General features: G+C 42.3%; 2 non-coding genes across 2 annotated transcripts; both read left to right on the top strand.

The window, feature by feature from the left end:
- The first annotated feature begins 11147 nt into the window (after positions 1-11147).
- TRNAV-UAC (transfer RNA valine (anticodon UAC)) lies at positions 11148-11220 on the top strand. The gene has a single exon. It is a non-coding gene; the product is annotated as a tRNA-Val (tRNA).
- A 581-nt stretch (positions 11221-11801) lies between these two features.
- Positions 11802-11874, top strand: TRNAV-UAC (transfer RNA valine (anticodon UAC)). Its single transcript has one exon. It is a non-coding gene; the product is annotated as a tRNA-Val (tRNA).
- The last annotated feature ends 7439 nt before the right edge of the window (positions 11875-19313 follow it).

Below are 19313 nucleotides of genomic sequence, written 5' to 3'. Positions count from 1 at the left end.
AAAGGTTGCTACTATGTCTGCCTAATTCCTCTATACGCAAGAAAGCTTGCAAAACCTTTCAATATTCAGATGTATCTAAATTATCTTATAAAATGGTACAGCTCATAACAACCTCCTTTAGTGAGACCTGGGTGGGGAAAATTTTTTCTGGTAGGGTTATATTTACACACCGCTAGATAAATGTGGGGCCTGGGGCAAACCAGTCTGTGCTGGGCCCACTTTTTTTTTTAATACACCGCATGTGCTAATTCATAATTCATTGTAGAGAAGTAACCAAAATACTCAACTCAGCATGTTTCTTGCTCTTTAGATATAATAACAAGTTTATATTACATGCTTTCCTCCTGGAAGAGCAGGCATCCTCCCGGATCCCCGCGGAGGCGGGGCATAATGACACGATTAACGCCATAAGGCCCGCCTCTGCTGTGGGATGCAGTAAATCTCGGCATTACATGGCAGGGGGCGGGGCATTTGTGATGCAATCTTTTCACCACACCCCACCACACTTGCCATATGACCTCCCCTCCGTGATCTGCGTGGCCCACAAAGCTTGGGGCCATTACCCTACTAGGCCACTTAACTGGGCGGTCATGTATGTACTTTATTACGTTATATAAAATGTAGCATTTAAAGATACTGCTTTTCCAAATTCTTTTTAAAGAGCGCCCGTTGCCTACACTCAGAGAAACATATGGTACATTTTTTGGACCTTATTGGTACGGTGCCAGCACTCTGCAATGCTTGATAGTGTATATGAGAATACAGCCACTAATATGTATACATCTATATGCACAGGAATTAGCTTCACGTTATAAAGTGAAAGACTTATGTATAAAGTATTGCATGGTCCCCTGAGGAAAGCCATAGCCAGAGGTGAATGTCAGAGCTGTAGACATAGGCATCAGATTTATTCCAGGACCCAAAATCCCAGAACACCGGTCTATTCAGTCTGATTTATTCTATGAGTTTCTCATATTTACGTTACAGCAAATGAGCGTCAGTCTCCACAAATCAGTACCCACCAGGTAAGGTTCTTCCTATTAGAGCAACAACAGAAAATCCCCAAATCACGCCCCCCCCGATAATCCACTTCACAATACGACATACAAATCATTTAGCAGGCAATCCTGATTTTTTTGTCAGAGGAGTAGAGAAGATTCCTCTCAGTTAATCGTTTGTTAAAATAGTCTACTGAGAACAGGGCGCAAATGTTTGAGTTATCTTCATTAAATCACTAGTCTGTATTGGCTGGATATATAATGATAAGTCAAACAATTCAAGTTGTATGCATGAGTTTAGATTAATACAAAGGGAGTGTTATAATCTTCCTTTACATCCCATGAAGTTCAAAAGAACAGGAGTTTGACGCCAGCACTTGCGGGAATCCATTCAATTCAATGAAGACTCCGACTCCGCACATCAAAAATGTTTTTTTTTATTATATTATTATTCTGTGGTTATATAGCAACAACTTTTCAGCTTAGTGAGAGGCTCAACAATGCTGTGTTTCCATAGTAGCTGTACATATATATATATAATTTTTCCTTGGTCGCTAAATGCTACTGGGGTGCCACTCAGGGCCGTCTCTTCCATTGGGCATGATGGGCAGGTGCCCGGGGGCCCTGCAGGCTAGGGGGGCTCGTCCGAATCCTAAAAAAAAAAAAATTTTTTTTTTTTTTTTTTTTTTTTAAATACTTACCTTGCGGTCACATCAGCGGTGATCGGGCTCCCTCCCTGGTCCCCTCTTCCGTGCTGTGCTCGCAGTGAATGCTGGGCGTGATGTAACGCCCAGCATTCACTGCAACCACAGCGCGGAAGAGGGCAGAAGAGACTCAGCGGCGCGGAAAAAAAATATTTTTTTAGGGGCCCGGTACACTGCATTGCCCAGGGGGCCCATAAAGTTGTTAAGGTGGCCCTGGTGCCACTCTCTACTCATCGCTCGTCTTCTGCGCTGAACAAAGGGCTGCCGGGGGTCTAGTAAATCACCCCTACGCAGTGCTGCGCCGTAGATTATTGGAGTTCAGGACAGCTCATTGCAATGAGACTCTTATAAAAAATACTAGGCTGTTTTTGTATAACGTAATGGAGCCAACAATAAATGCAATTGTTTTTATTAGGAAAACACACAAAAAATTGTTTTCTATAGAACATATAAACAAGTCTGTGTATAGTGACAACAAGGAATAGTAAGTCTCCTTTGAAGCAAATTCATCAATGGTTTTTCCGAAGTCTATTTTCTGAGCCGTGTCATTTTCTGTAGACAACAGCAAACCAAAGCCGTTCCAGACCCATAGAGCTACGTAGAGAGTTTTTTTGATCATTTTAAATCTCTCTGCCTTGGCTATAGTCAAAGGAACAGTTAAGTACACAAAACAGGCAGTACATATATCTGGACTGCTTGATGACATGTAATTATGTTCAAATGGTAACATATTGGACTATATTTGCTACATGCAAGAGTAGCCAATATTTTCACTGCATGCAAAATAAATAAGTCCATTTGCACCACTTGCATTGCAAATGGGCTCCTTTTTTTGTTTTAAAAATGCAGTAAATGCACATTATTCTACCGCCCCCTGTCCTGATAAATATTCTGTACTGCAACTACTGCATAAGATATACATTATGAATAAATGCCAAAGTTTTATCACTATCAGCCAATCAGGATTTTTAGCGCACACTTAAATGCAAACAATGGAAAGGCGCGTGAAGTTTTTATGCCAGGGAGTTTTTGATAAATGGCACCGGTACTTCTATAAGATGATAATGTACGTGTTGTTTTTGCAGGTAGTCATAAATAGACCCCATATTAGTGTTTTATCGAGATGGCTTAGTGAACATAACTGGATACATTTAAAATATAAACACAAGAATAAATTAGATGGTAATATCCACACCCGGTGAGCAAGGGGTATCCGAACCAGTGAAACCAGGAGTATCCAAACCCAGTAGCAGCTGCTAAATTCTTAAAATAGATCACTTTCCGACATAAATAGCACATGTAATCCAATTTCGTCTACTTGCATAAAAAGTGCTTGAGAATTTTAAAGTGAGTCTATAGGGAGCCCCATTTGGTCCAGGCACACTAACCCTGCTGCCCAAGCCTAGATACAGCCCTTTGCATTAATCGGCAAAGAGAAGGTGTAACTAGCTATTAAAGCCATCCACACTAGAATTGGGGCTATTTTATTATTGGGTCTTCCACCTCACAAGGAGAAGCAATTTATAAGAGTGCTGGAGTGGGATGTAGTTTATAAGTCAACTGTAAAAAACTTCAACAGTCAAAATGTCGACCAAATTAGAATGTCGACTTGTAAAATGTTGACAGGGTTCTAAAGTTGACAATCAAAATGTCAACAAAAATAGACAGATATAAAGAAATTATAATGGCTATACTTGTAAACCCCCCCCCCCAAAAATGGCAAGAAATGTAAAAAAAAAAAATCAGTGGGGGGGGCAAAAGTGTAGGCTCTGCCATCCTTGGCTGGAGGCCCTATAGCAGGGCAACCTGCAGCGTGGGGTCCCTCTGCCATAAATTGTCATTTTGAGTGTCAACTTTAAACCCTGTCCACATTTTAAATGTCAACATTTTTAACCATGTCGAGATTTTGAACATGTAGACATATGACTTGGTATTTAAACAGTGTCGACATTATGACAGTCGACATTTTACTGCACAAATTTTGACTGTCGATCTTTCATGCCCAACCCGCTGGAACAGCTAACTTCCCTATGCAAACTGGCATTCCCCACCTTAAGGTGATGAGTATAATTCAGCAATATTGTGTTGTGGTGTCCCAGCGATAGACACTAACGCTGGTCATAGCAGGTTAGAGGGGATAAAACACAATGGCAGTGGTGATCATTCTGGTATTAGTAAAGGGGAAAATGGGGTTTCACTACAATACAGTGACAATCAACTTAGAAAGAGAAGGGTTTGTGAATTCATTGTAATCCTGCTCAAAGTATCAAAACTAGATGCGAGCGACTCTCTCTCTGTCTTGGTTCTGGTTTTGGCAAAGTCAGGCTAATGTTTTTGTTTTGGGTTTCACATAAAAAAAAATTCCAGACTATATACAGATCATTTTCTATTATTTGATTGATTCCTTGTTTGCTCCAACACAGATTCCCGCATTACACATTGTTGACGGAAGCAGTAGTATCGTCACATAACATATACATCTGTGACTTTGTTTCTATCTGTGTATAATCTTTTTCTCATCATCATCATCATCGTTTATTTATAAGGCGCCACAGATTCTGCAGCGCCGGACAGTCGGCTCACAGATACACGAACACAACATAACAAATACGGGACTACACATAAATATAATAACAAATAGAATTAGGCATAATAGCAGACATGTGGTATAAAAAAAACCAAGTATGAATAGTGCACAAGCGAGTACAGGTAGCACAAAAACAAATATGAATTCTGTGTGTATGAGTAAATAATTGGCACAGCAGTCATATAAAAGAATTCTGTGTAGGACACCACAGGGTCAAACGATGTAGAGAGACATGAGGCATAGGGTAGGGAGGATCCTTACATTCTAGAGGGAGGGGGTAGTAGGACACAAGTGTACATGGTGGGTGGAGTAGAACTGAGGATCTAGGAGGGGGAAGGGTAGCCAAGCATGAATAGGTGTTTTTTGAATGAGCGTTTGAAGGGTTTTAGGTTGGGAGAGTCTGGTGGGGAGAGGTAAGGAGTTCCAGAGGTGGGAAGCAGCACGGGAGAAGTTTTGGGGACGTGGGGATTATACAGTCATGGCCAAAAGTATTGGCACCCTTGCATGTTTTTAAAATAACTCACACATTTCCTCTAAACATAAGTTGAAATTAACAACCGTATTTGGTCTCCACAATGCTCTCTCTGTTAATATTACAAAAACATTGTTTCAGGTACTGAATTTAATACTGTCTATACTTTTATATCAGAAAATGAAAATAAAAGGCATTGACGAAATTATGGACAACCTTAATATTTGGTAGCGCATCCTCTGGTCAAAATAACTGCAATCAGCCTATAGCCATGGAGGAGCTTCATGCATCTCTCTGCTGGCAGTCTGATACTCTCTTCTTCTCCAAACTGCTCCAGTTCTCCCAGATTGTCCTATCAGCTGTTTTCAAATCTCTCCACAGGGATTTCGGCCTGGGGGTATATTTACTAAACTACGGTTTTGAAAAAGTGGAGATGTTGCCTATAGCAACCAGATTCTAGTTGTCCTTTTGTAGAATGTACTAAATAAATAAAATCTAGAATCTGATTGGTTGCTATAGGCAACATCTTCCCCTTTATCAAAGCCGCAGTTTAGTAAATATACCCCCAGGACTCTTTTCTGGCGGCTTCAGAACAATCTTGCCTTGAGCCATTCCTGGGTTCTTTGTGAATATTGCTTGTCCTCCTTGTCCTGCTGGAAGACCTGTGACCACGCAGGTCAGACTTATGTAGTCTAAAACAATCATGCCCTTAAATAGAAGCCACTAAATCAGCCTTTGCAGGGGGGAGGGAGTGGCTGAGCAATTAGTACAGCAGGCTAATTAGCAGAAGGGATGTTGCAGCCAGATCCCAGTTCACAAACAAACTTTCTTTAGGTGAGAAGAGGGAGATAAGATAACAGTTCAAAGCAGACATTCCCGAGGTCAGGAAAGTCAGAGTCAGTGAGATATTCAGTATTGCATATGCACCGTTATTTCAAATGAAATGAAGTCATCATTACAGTGTATAAAGGTAATGATATTGGTAAGGGTAAGGGTATGCTCAAACACTGTTCCCTACATATAGCCAGAGGCATAAGCTCAAAGTTCCTGACACACAAACACTGATTCGCTCTGTGACTGCTGTCGCCAGCATTCATACAGCCAACAAGCGCTTGTCTGGCAGAAATGTGTAATGAATGGTGTAAAAGTGCACAGTTCCTTAGGCTAATAACTATGGGAAATATATATAGACACTTAAAGCATCCAAAATGTTGTTAGCTATAGGGACGAATCTCACAGGGCCCCTTGTGCCTCTGGGCCCCTGTAATAACTGCATGGACTGCTATGAGTATGGCTATTGTCCCCCTTTCCCTAATTGCAGCGCTGATGAAAGTGACTTCTCCAGACCATTCTGCTAGTTGAGCATACTTGTCAACTCTCCCGGATTCCGAGTGGGTCTCCCGGACTCCCGTGAGAGTATGGCACGCTCTCGCATCTGATTAGATTAGATCTAAAATGCTGCAATTCTCAGGGAAACGACTTCACCCCCCCAGCTGTAAACTGACGTGTTTGCGTCATTACGTCACGGGGCAGGGCCGAAATGACGCGATTTTCTGAGCCCCGACCCCCGCACACCCACCTCCCCCCGGCAGCTCCCGGAAGCCAACTTTAAGAAGTTGGCAAGTATGCAGTTGAGGCACTTTGGGGTAAATATTACATTTTACCTGGAGTTGTCCTTTAAGTTCTATATAAACTATATAAAAAAAATTTGACAGTGCTATTTTTGCAAGCATAAAAAACAATTGCTGCAAAATATGTCAATATGAATGATCTATTGTTTATTATTTATATATAATTGTTATATTATATTAAGTTTTGCAAACAGTAACTCATGTAACGTGGACCCGCTATCACTAAGTTGATCCACCAACAATTCCACAATTAGGACATTTAGAGTTTGGATTAAATACAGCTGGACAGTGCAATTTTGCACCTTGGCAAAACCATGTTGTGCTATGGGGGAGAAGGGAGGGGATTTAAAATGTTTGGACTGATTTAGAGTCACAGGGCCTGATTCATTAAGGAAAGTAATGCAAAAAAATGAGTAACTTTGCACCATGGCAAAACCATGTGGCATTGGAGGGGAGGTAAATTTAAAATGTGATGGCAGATTTATAGTTGGGGTAGGGCATGTCCTAGAACAACATTACATTTCAGTGTACAAATGAAGCTATGAAGTGTGTTACCTGAAAAAACAGCCAGTATTTATCTTATGTGCAAAATAATAAACTAATTTGCAGCCCTTGCATTGTAACATGGTTTTGTCCAGAAGAAATCTTACTCATTTTTTTTGCCTTACTTTCCTTAATGAATCAGGATCACAGTGTTCAAATAAAGCTGCCCAGTATTTGTGTTTTATGCAAAAGCAGCCAGTGTTTTCCCTGCATGCAAAAAAATAGCATTTGCCCCCTTGCACGGTTTCATGGTTAGTCCAGGTGCAAATTTGCACCTTCTAGCTGGACTTGCTCCTAATTCTAAATCTGCCCCCTAGTGATTAGAGTGACCCAGAGCCACATTTCTTTACACCAATTTTTTAAAAATTCTCCAGTAGCTCCTGATTTGTTCCTGAACCATTAATTCAGTGAGTGTATCCATGCTGTCAGGAACATTGACAACCTATTAATCACATTCTCATGATGATGAAAACTTGTGCCATCCGCTAAAGGCAAGGCATCAGGAGTGTAGGGTTGGGGGAACAATGTGTACGTGAGGATAAGGGATGCAGCGTACAATTCAAAACGGCCGCGCTAGGAAGAGAAATCTGGAGAATGTTATCCATTATCGGCTAACTGGGCAGATTTACACTGTCTATCTCCAAAACTACTTAAGTCACTTCATTAGTCATGATGCCTAAGTGCTGTCTAATTAACAATGAGTACAAGGATCTATGTGTGTGTGGGGTAAGGTTGGTTTATTTCATTTTTGCTGTTTGTTTTGTAATTATAGCAGCACTCCCAGATAGGATGAAAAGTTCACGCATTATCTTTCCATGGCATAACCAAAACCCATGCAGCCGCTTCCTGATTTTCTTATGCCCTGGCTGAAAACTGTGCAGCGTTACGGTGGATAGGTGGGAGCAGAAGAACTAATGTTAAACTGCTAGATTAAGTGGTAATCAGGGACAGGGGAAGCTCTACAGGTGTCCTGGTTGCCTCCATCATCATCAGTTATTTATATAGCGCCACTAATTCCGCAGCGCTGTACAGAGAACTCACTCACATCAGTCCCTGCCCCATTGGGGCTTACAGTCTAAATTCCCTAACACATACACAGACAGACGGAGAGAGACTAAGGTCAATTTTGATAGCAGCCAAATAACCCACCAGTATGTTTTTGGAGTGTGGGAGGAAACCGGAGCACCCGGAGGAAACCCACGCAAACACTGGGAGAACATACAAACTCCACACAGATAAGGACAAATCAAACTCATGACCCCAGTGCTGTGAGGCAGAAGTGCTAACCACTAGGCCACTGTGCTGCCCACCCTCCAAAACGTCTTGCTAACCGTTGGGTGTTCCGCCCCCACCCTCTGCACCTTCTTACCTTAGCAGGCTGGGGTTGAGAGGCGGTAGCTCCTGTTCATCAGACTGGGTGTGTGGCGCTGTAACATCATAACCCATCAGAACCCTCCTAGCGTATTGCAGACATTGAGCAGCAACAGCCGTCAGCTTCACAGCACCTCTATGTCAGTGGCCGAAACGCCACTGAGCATGGGAGGGTGCCGCAACCCGCAGGGACAGATTAGTAGAATGAAAGAGGTTTTGAACCAATTTCTGATGAACACAAAAAACTAAAAGGCCTATTTATCAAACATAAAAGCTGAGTCAAATCCGCGAAAACTGACGATTTTGGGGATTAGCCACAAAATTGTTATCCATGATCATTGCAACGCAACAGGTATCATAGATATCTGCTGCTTTGCATCTCTCTTTGTTCTACTGAGCAGTGCCCATAACAGTGTATGGGGAGTGCTCAGTAATGCTATTTATTAATAAAAATATTTCACTTTTGTGCCATATTAATGTGCGCCAGCTGAAAACTGGCGCACATTAACATAATTGAAAACTTTCACTGGAGATAGTTCTGCTCCAAAGAGCAGAGCTGCACAGTGCATGTGTGGAGGGATCATGTGATCCCTCCCTGTCACATGATACACTGGCAGAGGGACATAGCTCTCTGTGCGCACGCGCGGTACTACCAGTTGGCGCATGCGCACTAGGATTTTCAGAGAAATGCCGGAGAGACCGTTCTCTTCGCACCAAAGAGGCTGAGAAAAGGTAAGTGAAAAACTTCATAGGCACAACAGTTTAATGTAACTACTATCAGTATCCTGCTAAAGTTTATTGATAAATATGAAAGATAGTTCAATCCTTATTAATACGGTGAGGATTGAAAACGATCTTTCATATTAAGCGGTGCTTCTTACATATGCCCCTAAGGGAGTAAACTTTCAATACATGAAATCAGTAGTGTTCCCTATCTGAAGCTGACATTTTCAACACATTAAACAAGTTGTATCAATTTGTTGCGTCTTCTCTGCCACACATTGCAAACAAATGTTTTTCAACCAGCAAAAGATACAGAATGACAACAATACTTTGTTCCCAAGCTCAGCTTCAATGAGGTATTTAAAGGAAGTGGATTGACAATATTTCAGCAAATGACCATGTCCTGCTAAACGTATAAAATGAAGAGTGCTGATCAAGTAACAGTCCCAGCAGAAGACATATTATACAGTCATCAGCATCACAGGAACATCTGTTGTGCGAGGTTCTGCATCCAGACAGCCCCAGGCTGCTCATTTGGGAGCTGTAAGATCAACTCAGGTTATTGTTCAAGCTTATTTTAATATGCGGATTGAGCAACAGATGCTGCACAACAGGTACAGAAGCACCTTGTCCACGCAGCATTCTTGTACATTCAAGCTGCCTGCATAATACACTAGTCCAGGCATTTAAACCCGCATTTCGTATCGTTGCTTTGGGTTATGATGGAAACCAGGACCGATGAGAGTTTCACCAATTTTCTTTTTTTGGGGGGGATTTTAGCTATTACACTCCGGGAAATCATTTCACAAAGGTTGGGCTGAAACACATTTCATACTTCCAAATAAAGTCCTCTAATAAAATGTCACTTTTGAAAAAAAAAATTCTATTAGAGAAAACCTCAAAAGATAACAAAACCGAACATTGTATTTTCTAAATTACGTTTTATATGCTGAAAACATCCTTGAACACAAACACACACGCACTCACACACACTAACGCACACACACACACTCACACACACACACGCACTCACACACACACACACACTCACGCACACATACGCACTCACACACACGCACACACACTAACGCACACACACGCACTCACACACACACACGCACTCACACACACACAATCCGTGTGAAGTGCCGGCACAACTTCTTGTCAAGCTCAGAAAGCGCTGGAGATCCGAGGTATCTCTTGAAGAGAAGGTAGTCAATAGCATTTTGGAAAGCTCCCCGTCCATTGTTTAATTAAACAAGATCCCCACAGAGTTGATGTGTAACCAGGGCAATATCCCCACAAGTATAGGAATAGAGGTACACACACAATACAGAGAATTGATAGATAGTTATGAGATAGATATATCATAGTTGCCTACTCTCCCGGAATGTCTGGGAGACTCCTGAATTTTTGGGAGTTCTTCCGGACTCCTGAGAGAGCAGGTAAAATCCCGGATCCAGCTGACGCCGTTGTTGAAGATGGTGTGGGCGGGGCAATATGTGCCATTGTGCCCCGCCCCCTGCTGCGATTGGCTAAATTTGCCTAAGATTGACAGGGGCCGAGTCTAACGGCACACCACGCGTTGCCACGCCCCCTCGACGGACCCCCTCCCGGACAGCTGCCTTCAAAAGTAGGCAAGTATGAGATATATGATATATAAATATGAGATAAATAGATAGATAGATAAATAGATAGATAGATAGATAGATATGAGATAGATGGACTGATAGATAGATAAGGGCAGTGTGGACCCCATAGCAAACGTTGAGTGGGGGCCCTGCGATGTTGCTGTGTCCTATTTTCAAAGCAGAGCTTTAGCTTCTTAGCTGGAGGGGTCTTCCACAGGGGACTTGGAGAGAGTACAAGGGATACCTTGGAGGGACATAGGCACTGTAGGCCCTGCCCACACCTCTGGTTCCTGGTTGCACCATGTAATACAGACAGATTGGACTATAAAAATTTAAATTTCTTTTTCTATAGAAAAAGTCTAATAAAAGGCCGGTGGCCACCATTAATGGCAAATACAAAACATTACGTTGGCATTGGTGCTAAATTCTATGAAGAACTGCTGGTCAAACCGCTGGCTGTTGGGCTGTTAGAGCTACTCATATGTCAGGTTTCATAGTGTAGTGGTTATCACGTCTGCTTTACACGCAGAAGGTCCTGGGTTCGATCCCCAGTGAAACCAAATTTTTTTTTTTATGTTATATATTTTGATATAGATAAATATGTGATAGTTATGAGATAGATAAATAGACAGGTGAGGGCAGTGCGGACCCCATAGCAAAGTTTGAGTGGGGGCCGTTTGATGCTGCTGTACCCTATTTTCAAAGCAGAGTGGGGGGGGGGCAATTCTGAATTCATAAGGGGTCTCTGCTCTTTTCAATGCAGAGCTGTAGTCTCTTTGGGAGGGGTCTCCCACAGGGGCATCGGAGGAGGTGCAAGGGGTATCCTGCGGGGGCGGGGAGGGGAAGCATTGGCATTGCACCCACCTCTAGTCCCTGCAGTGGTTCCACCCCCTCCACCCACAGTAGCTCTGCCACCTGTTTTGCGTAAAAGTAATACAGACAGATTAGACTATAAGCATTACAAATCTATATCTATATCTAATGTATATCTAAATCTTTCTCTATAGAAAAGTCTAATTAAAGCACTGTTGTTTCCCTTAATGGCAAATATAAGATATTACGTTTGTATTGGTGCTAAATTCTATGAAGAACTGCCGTCCATGTCACAGGCTCTTGGGCTATTTAAATTGCTTCTATGGTAGGTTTCATAGTGTAGTGGTTATCACGTCTGCTTTACACGCAGAAGGTCCTGGGTTCGATCCCCAGTGAAACCAAGACTTTCTTTTTTTTTTTTAAATTAGAATTTTGGTACTAGTACACATATATAGGAATCTCTTGCATAGTTACCAACATTCTAGAAAAGTTTCCAGTTACCCTTTGCCGCTGTGCCAGTGTATAAAAGTAGATTGTCCTCCGTACGGCCAAGGTGGACCTTTGCATACCTCCATTCCCATCAAGTCATGTCTTTATAACTTAATTGTAAAGCCATTTCTTTGTGAACTGTGCTGTGTAGTTGATCAATATTAAAAATAAAATTGAAAAAAAAAAAAACAAGGACATTTTTAAGGACAAAAATAGACATATCTTTAAAACCTGAGGCTGTCCCTGAAAATTGGAGACACTTGGCAAATATGCTCTTGATGGAAGCTCCACTAAATCTCTCTCTAGACAGTGACCGCATAGGACATACTGAGCAAGGAAGGAACACACAGGAGAATTGCCTCTCCCATAACACAAACTCAATTCCAAACACAGTCAATGACATTTCCATGTCAACAACAACTCTTTGCTTTTATTGGCCAATTTCCCGAAGAAAAAAAAATGTAATGGTGTAAACAGACGACAAATTCTTATAGCATACCCTGATGGTGCTAGCATTACATCGTATTCCATGTTCAAGCCAGTGCAGAACCGAAAAAGTGATTCTCAGACATAGCAATATGAATTTTTGTTAGCATTAGCTTCTGTTTAATGCTGCCTACAAAAATGATTGTTCTAGTTTAGCAATTAGCTGTAAAAAGCATTATTTATCAGTACCGTGTGCAAACAACAACCTAAGAACAGTTACATTTGTTTAGGATTTGATAAAAAATGTATTGTTTTTAAAAATGACATTTAATCAGCAGTAGAAATCACAGCAACACAATGTTTATCATTTACAGAGGACTTCATCGATAGGGGCAAACATTTCAGGTTGAAAATTGGGACAAATTAAGCCCTGTTTTTAATCTCGCCAAGCCACGCCCACGACCTGCCCAAATTTTGCTTTGTGCCACTCCCCAATTGGGGTTAAGAAATTGGGAAACTCTTAACACAAGCGCTGGCCTTCTGGAGTGGCTCTAGACCTCATAACCTCTTTCCTCGTGTGCTCCTTCTACTATTCCATCACCCTCTGTACCTCTTGGCCTGCTTCCCCAGCCCTGTTTTCCCTGCTTTCTTAAGCTTCGGCCTTCTTCTCGCTGATTTCTACCATCCCTTTCACTATCTGTCCCAGAAATAATCTGATTTGCTTTACCCGGTCACCTGTGTTTGTATATATTTTTGTATCATGTTGTGTCTTGGATCTGTTTTCTGTATATGTAATGTACGGCGCTGCGGACCCTTTGTAGCGCCTTATAAGTCAAAGATAATAATAATAATAATAATTACTTTCCCAGTAAGTTTCAGCAGAATCCTGCCTATATAGTATGTTTTGGTAGGTAACAGTTCCCATAAATATCGACCCACGCTGTATATAATAATAATGATATATAATAATGATTTTATATGAATTCTGAGTGTGCAGCTTGTCTCTGGAGATTGACATCTCATCTGCAAACATCAGACACGACCTGCCTTGGCGTTAAATATTTGGCGTGCAGCCAGCACAATTATTAAGCTCCCCTCAAACTGATACAAAATATCATCCCCCAAAAAAGCATACTAATCCCCTTGTGTTGCTGTGCTAGCCCTATCCGCATCACCCTTGTCTCCCTTCATTAGCGACCAGGCACTAAGCAAGAACGCAGAGAGCTAGCAGGTATGAAACGTTCCCCCAGGAATGTGACAAAACATCTGGTTAGTGTTTGTTCAGTGCTGCAGATGAATACCTAGCGCTCAGTATTATTACATAGTGCATCATAAAAGTTATTACAAGTAGTGTGTTTCGGGGGGAGGAAATACCCTACCAACAGAAAGACGTTGTTTCCTGATTCCCATGATGTGTCACCTCGTTGGACAATGGCCTACAGAGCTTGCACTCTACACAGTGGCTTGGTATCGATGATTCTAGGAAAACATTTTTTGTCACTATACAAAACGTTTTACCCCATCGCTAAATCTTAGCCTCATGAAAAGTGCTATGTTGTTACTTGGCATGAAAGGGCTAAACATATTTTAAAATGACATGATGTTACAAAATGACTTATTTAAAAACAATGTGTGTTTTATAGTGCCAATTCTTAATAAATAAAACACAAGTGTTAGCTTGTGAATGAGTTACTTTGTTTAATAGGTTAAAAACCTAATTGTTTAATTATTATAATTTTTTTTAGGATATTTAGTTTGGCTGCTATAGGCAACATCTCCACTTTTTCAAACCCGCGGTTTAATAATTATACCCCCAGTGGGTAAATGTATCAAGCTGAGAATTTTCCGGTGGGTTTGAAAAGTGGAGATGTTGCCTATAGCAACCAATCAGATTCTAGCTGTCATTTTGCAGAATGCACTAAATAAATGATAGCTAGAATCTGATTGGATTTTCAAACCCGCCAGAAAACTCTCAGCTTGATATATTTACCCCCAGGACTGTTTTGTGACTCTGCATTTGGCTAAACAAAAGTAAAGAGCAAAAATGAAAAATCTTAAATAAAAAATAAAGTAATCAGGGGACCTGACCCACAATTTGCACCACTGATGCAACAAATAAATTAAGTGAATAAAAATCAGATTCTATTTACAGCCAAATGCAATGAATCAACGCCATTGGGCCTTTTTTACTCCCCCAGCAATAATCCTCCGCCTATCAACATTTACCATTCAGTACAATTGGAGCTCGCTATCTTACCAATACTTATATACAGAATTTATGGAGCAGCTTTTGCAAGTCCAAGGCAATAAATAGTCTGTAATTTACATGAAATCTCCAGTGAGAAGCCTTTGAAACGGTGATGTGAAATGTATATTTTATCCAAACATAAAGTCTCTGATTTAAATAAAATATGGGAGAATGCCAGTGGGGACATGGATAAAAGGAAAAATATCTCACGGACAGAGGCAGAGAGGGACTTCTCCAAGAATTCTGATTTTCTCATCAGGAAAGAGTAGAAGGAAAAAAAATGACTTGTGACTAGACTAGAGGCGGAATGCTGCATGTTACCAGAGGAAGTCAGCGTCCCAAAACCCCTATAAGTGTTTAGTGTAACTCTGCTGTGGGAAACACACGCACATATTTAGCTGTCTGTGATTACAATCCAGGCTAGGAAATGTGCTCTTTATTCCTGCAGATTATGGGTTATTTATGGAGTGAAAAACTCAATTCGGGTTATGTGCGTGTGTTCAGACAAATCTTGTTTCATTCAAGTGAGAAACGTTGGTTAGGTTGCTGGCTGGGAAGTATTTTCTGTCCCGTTACAGAGCACTCATTGCCTAAACACAGTGGGAGCAGCCGTTTATTTGGGTTTTTACCAATATTCATGGCAATCATCATCATCACCAATTATTTATATAGCGCCACTGATTCCGCAGCGCTGTACAGAGAACTCATTCACAACAGTCCCTGCCCCATTGAAGCTTACAGTCTAAATTCCCTAACACACACAGAAAGAGAGAGAGACTAAGGTCAATTTTGATAGCAGCCAATTAACCTACCAGTATGTTTTTGGAGTGTGGGAGGAAACCGGAGCACCCGGACGAAACCCACGCAAACACCACACAGATAAGGACATGGTCGGGAATTGAACAAATGACCTCAGCGCTGTGAGGCAGAAGTGCTAACCACTGAGCCACCGTGCTGCCCTGTACTATCCATGCACGACAAGCCAGTGACATTATTGGGCACGGGGCACTTCATGAGAATGCGTCGGGTTGATGCATTACACACAAGTCACATCACCCGCGCACTTTGTGGTATCACTCAGAGCTGCCGTCAGGGATCCTACGGGCTAAATACTAGTACTGAAAAACTCAACACCAAAAATGGCCGCCTTCACACAGCCAATTAACATTTATCAAAATATTAAATATGGAAATGAATGGATTCAATTATTGTACTGTCTATTAAAAACAGAAATTATGGGGCTCCATACAATCTGACAAGCAGGGGCTACAACTAGGCTAAATTTTGCACAAATTGAGTTCTGCTGCGATACAACCTTCAAGTTTTTATTTTGTTTCACCATACAGCAAAATGCCATTCGGCACTATACTTGTAAATTTGCATTTTGCAGAAATTTTAATCTATGAATAAAGCTGGGACAACTATGGTCGATCACTTCCCAGTGAAGAGGAAGGGACCGGGACCTCAATGATGCATTTCGCCGTGAACTGCGTCATTTTGGCCCCGCGGCACAACGATGCAGTCACGCCATTTTGCCGCAGGGGGGCAGGGCCAAAATGGTACGGTTTGCTGTGCTACACCCCCTCCATTTGCCACTTGATTGTTAGAGTTGGCAAGTGTGTTTATAATATAAGGAAACACGGACACTAGCACAGTCGTGAGAGGTCACCTTGTTTGGCACGCAAGGTTAAGATGCCAGTCTGTTCCTTTACACAATATCACCATATGTAATGGTGTTAGTAGGATTATAATAACCATTTTATTACTCTGCTTATTTGGACTGCCCCAAATTAATCGATAAAAGACATGAAAAGGAGGGATTTTTCCATGCCTTCTCTGTGCCAAACAGGAAAATCCTACTCCCTACCCCCTGGCAACTACTGCAAAGTTCTGGACCACTGTGGCTCAGCGGTTAGCATTTCTGCCTCACAGCACTGAGGTCATGAGTTTGATTCCCGCCCATGGCTTTATATGTGTGGAGTTTGTATGTTCTCACCGTGTTTACGTGGGTTTCCTCTGGGTGCTCTGGTTTCCTCCCACACTCCAAAAACATACTGGTAGGTTAATTGGCTGCTATCAAAATTGACCCTAGTGGCGCTATATAAATAAATGATGATGGTGATGATGGGTTAAGATTTCTCCCTGTTGATTGGGCAGCTATAGAACTGTGAGATGTACATACTTGTCACAGAGTGACTGCAGACCTGTTATAAAAGTGTGCTGCTCTTCTTCAGAGGCTAGAAAATAAGAATGTTAAGTGCTGGAGTTGTGCCCTGAAAGCATCTTGCACCCAGGACTATAGATGTATATAGCTATATAGATATATTTAGTTAAGTTCAGAAATAATGTGAAATACCACAATTTTTCAGTGCACAGACTTCTGCTTTCGTCGAATGTCAGCTGGGCCCAAACCATTTGCAAAAAAAAAAGTAATGAAAAACGATACCTGGAAGATGCCCAGTGGCAGCTGCTTTCTCATTGCGGCCCTCAGCTTCCCCGCATGGTAAAATAATCTGTCTCAGCGCAGAGAGTTTAATAGCAAAAACAATTCTGCACTGGGGGTGGGGAGCAGACCAAACACGGAGGAGCATTTCAACAAACCGTACACCAGAGATGACGGCTCCGAGTCATCACCTGCTGCAGAAACCCCCCTGAATGAGTTTCGGACTATTGCAGAAGAAGCAGCCTAGGCTCTGGGCTCACTGGGTTGAAGTGGACTCGTTGCCTACACAGAACATCCACGTTGTGGGGTATGAAATCAATATTCATGAGAACCCGGACTATAATTCCACAGGGATCAAGTGAAATGAATGAGGTGTGAGGCGCTCTGTGCCTCATGCCTCAGAGGCGCTCTGTGCCTCATGCCTCAGAGGCACTCTGTGCCTCATGCCTCAGAGACACTCTGTGATTCATGTCTCAGTGATGGCATTAGCTCCTAGTGAATTGATATAATCATCGTCAAAAAATGGCTGCACCCACTGTGTAAAGCAGAATTGACCACTTTAAGCCAGACTTATATTTGCACCTATGATAGTTACGTCCTTAATCTCACACAAATTAGCTTCCCCAGTATTAACTTTGCCTATTATTAATGTTGCCACCGGCATTCCAACCCATTGTTGTTGGTTTGCAAAACGTGAGCCAGCAGTGCATGCTGGGAAGGTAGTTCCTCAGTAGCTGAGGAGCCACCGCTCGCCTGCCTCTGAGATAGAGTAATATTAATGTCCGGCCTGTGCCTCCTCTCCCAGATTCCTTTCCCACTGCATCACACACAGTCATCTCAGTAATCAGAACACCCACAGACCCATATCCGAGACATAACTCTTGCCGGGTTCCTGGAGCAGATACGCTCAGATGAGACAACGTCTGCCGGCAGTTCTCTGCCTTGTTTCTGGATTAGGGGCTTCTACAGGACGCAGCTAATGTTGTCTCCAGTGCACAGTGTACTGCGCTCCGCCTGGACACATGACAGGCTGCAGCCCTCCGTTCACACATTTGCCTCGGCTTTTCAAGCTCTTGTCACTTTCCCCCCTTCCCGCTCTTAAGGCAGGAGGCACCTGTCTCCTACCACCTGCTCCTCCTTCCACACCAGCTCCCAGCGTGAGAGTTACAAGCTCACTTAACCATAATCCAAAAATGGGAAGAAGAACCACAGAGCAATTAACCCCAAATCAGTGACAATTATACCACTGATTGCAATTCCATATTATCAGTACTAACACCCCGCAGAGGGGTAGTGATTGTCGGCTCTTTTCCATAAATATTTTGGTGCACATACCCCTTACATCCTTAAATAGCCACTGGGGGATACTTAAGAAAACGGGTGCAGGAAAAAAAAAAAGATAGTGTTGCCCATAGTAATTCTAATTCTCATTTGTCTGCTGCAGCTCAGAAACAGCATCGGATTAGTTGCTATGGGCAACACCACCTTTTCCCTTTCCACCAGTTTTTATAACTTCTAACTGGCAGTTGTTGGGCCCCATAGCAAAATATTTTTTATTTTTTTCCGATGGGGTTGCCCAGCTAAGCGACTCTGCTCATAGGGCCAGGGGCTGTTTTGGGTTTTTTAAAGTCCCTCCGTTGAATATGTATTTGTAGTTCCTGGTAAGTCACCCGACATTAGCTCCACCTTTGTCACCCCAGGGTCACTTGGGTTAAATCCACAAACAGGTGGCCCTGCAAATGCAGCTTTAACAACAGTAAGAAGATGTGATGTAGATGCAACAGGGGTACTGTCGCCAGTGACTAAATAAATGGTCACCGGGATATCTTATAATTAAACAAACAAATAAATAATTTAGTGTTATTTATATATAGCCCTTCCTCCGCTCCAGCCGAAATCACTTACAACAAGTTGGTTTTAGTTCACAGGTGAATTGCTACACATCTTGGTGCAGGTTGTCTCAGTACAAGCTGTGACAGTAATATTCGCCTGGTCATGTCACTGGTGGTAGTGCATCTTGGTCCAAGAGCTAACACTCTGTCTGTGCTATGGTATCTCTCTCTCCTACGCCCAGCTCCTGCTACACTGCTGCCTCCGTTCCAATGGGCTGACAGTCTATGACTTTGTCATGCCTCGGCTACAACTCCATCCAAGGGACAGGTAAATGCTTCGTAAAGGTGACCACCAACGCCCTCACCATTGGCTCACCTGAAGGTTCGTGGTGACAGCATCAT

This window comes from Mixophyes fleayi, chromosome 7, assembly GCF_038048845.1.
Source record: "Mixophyes fleayi isolate aMixFle1 chromosome 7, aMixFle1.hap1, whole genome shotgun sequence".
NCBI classification, from domain to species: Eukaryota; Metazoa; Chordata; class Amphibia; order Anura; family Limnodynastidae; genus Mixophyes; species Mixophyes fleayi.
The sequence above is the reverse complement of the archived record's forward strand: the minus strand, read 5'-3'. Positions and strand labels throughout refer to the sequence as shown.